The following is a 2,455-nucleotide window of genomic DNA, read 5'->3' on the forward strand; positions in this document are numbered from 1 at the left end:
GGTACGTGAGTGCACCTGGCTGAAACACACATCTGTGCCCATTAGAAGTTCAAGTCTGTGTATGGCAGCACAACTCTCAAGAGCCAGAAACAACCCAAAGGACCAGCAACAGCAGCATGGACAAGCAAAAACTAGAATTCCACATAATAGAGTACTAAAATGCATAGACGAATCTCACAAACACAATATTGAGTGAAAGGAGCCACGCAGGGAATAACACATGCTATAGGTTCCATTTACAGGTAGTTCAAAAAAAGGCACTCAGGAAAGTGGTTATCTTTTGTGGGAGTGAAGAGGAGGGTTGTAAGGGATGTTGTGGGATACTAACAATAGCATATTTATATGTCTGGGTGCTGGCTACACAGTGGTGTTTGCAAAATTCATCAAAATTATAAAGTTAATGCTCTTTTATATATGTATATCATAGCTAACAAAAAGATTTTTCTGAAATAGAGCATTTGAGGATAGACAAGTGGATCGACAGAATAAATTAAGGACCTAGAAATAAACCTTAAAATTTATGGTCCATATGTTGTTAAGAAAAGGCCAAGTCAATTTGATGGGGGAAAGAACCATCTGCTACAAATCATGATGGGACAACTGGACGTTCACAGGCAAAAGAATGAATGTGGAGCCCTACACAAAACACACTTCCATACAATACTGGAAGTGGATGAAAGGCTTACTTGTAAACACTGAAACTATAAAATCCTTAGAAGTAAACACAAGAGTAAATATTTGGGGCTGACGCTATGGCTCAGCAGGTTAAAGCTGCAGCCTGCAGCACCAGCATCCTATATGGTCACCAGTTCTAGTCCTGGCTGTTCCACTTCCAATCCAGCTCCCTGCTAATGTACCTGAGAAAGCAGTGGAGGATGTCTCAAGTCCTCGGGCCCCTGCACCTGCATGGGAGACCCTGGGGAAGCTCCTGGCTCCTGGCTTTGGACTGGCCCAGCTCCAGCCGTAGTGGCCATCTGGGGAATGAACCAGACGATGGAAGATCTCTCTGCCGCTCCCTCTCTGTAACTCTTTCAAATAAATAAAAGAAATCTTTAAAAAAGGAGTAAATCTTCACAATTTGGGGTTAGGCAATCATCTCAGAGACAATACCAAAGGCCCAAGTGAAAAGAATAACAAGTTGGACCACATTAAACTTAAAAACTTCTGTGGTTCAAGAAATACCAACAAGATGACAATTCACTGACTCAGAAAATACTTACAAACCATGTATCTGATAAGAGATTTGTTCCAGAATACACAAAGGAGTCATAACTCAATAATAAAAAGAAAACTCGGTTTTAAAACGTGCAAGTGATTTGAATAGACATTTCTCCAAAGGAACTATTCAACTGGCTCAATAAGCACATGCAGAGATTTTCAACATCATCAGTCGTCAAACAGATACACCCATCACCAATCCCACGGGAGGATTCCCACTGACGGAAGGTGGCAAAGAAGATGCTCACTGTGCCAACCACTGGGCATAGCAGTCGAAGTGCTTCTGCCCCCTGCATCCTGGGCTGCAGAGTTTTACTACTTGCTCAAGGCCCATAAAACAGAATGCACTAGAGACAGGAAGCAGATATAGTTCTTACAGATAGGCAGAAAGGGGCAACAGGCGGCTGCCATTTCAAGTGCTGAACTCCAAGACTCAGTAAGGCTGCTGGGGGTAGGCAGACTCCTGACCATGCGTGGCCAGCTTGCACAGCTGCTGAGAGACCCTGAAGGCAGCCCACCCTGGGTTATGTCTGCCTCCCAGGAGACTCCGCACTGCTGAACTAAAGTGTTGAAGGAAATCAGGTTTCTAGGGGGAGAGGAGCAGAGCCTGGGCTGCCCCAGGCAGTTCCTCAGCACCCCAAGATGTTGCATCTTCTAGGAGGCAAACGAAGTCTAGGCTAGTTCTAGTAGTTTCTGTGTATCTCAGGGTGTTGCATTCCCAGCACATGCTGCAGTTATTCTGAGAACTACAAGTGAGAAGGGGTGATTGCTGGATGGGACAAGTCTATCTGGGCATCATCCTTCAGGGAGCAGCAAATCCAAGCCCTGTGAGCTACCACTGCACACCTGCCTGGGTGGCCATAAGCAACAAGATAAGTGTCAGTCAGTAAGGGTGGGAAGAAACAGGGAGCTCCATCCATTGCTGATGGAAATGCACAGTGATGCAGCCACTTTGGAAGGCAGTTTCGCGGTTCCTCAAATTGTTACTATTACGTTATCCAGAAATTCCAGCCCTATATGTGTACCTGTCAGGCAGAAAGTTAGGCACGAGTGGCTGGGGGAAGGGCCATAAGACCCTCCTACGGGGGAGGTACCAGAGACCCTGCTGTCCACCACGGGGACCCACCCAAGACCACCCACTTTGCCCGTTCACTTGCGGTAAAGGTGGTCTCATAAGATGAGAACTCAAACCAGGAAAGTCTAGTTTACGGTATATGAGCAATGAGACCCATGTTGA

This window comes from Lepus europaeus, chromosome 2 (assembly GCF_033115175.1).
Source record: "Lepus europaeus isolate LE1 chromosome 2, mLepTim1.pri, whole genome shotgun sequence".
In the NCBI taxonomy this organism is placed as follows: Eukaryota; Metazoa; Chordata; class Mammalia; order Lagomorpha; family Leporidae; genus Lepus; species Lepus europaeus.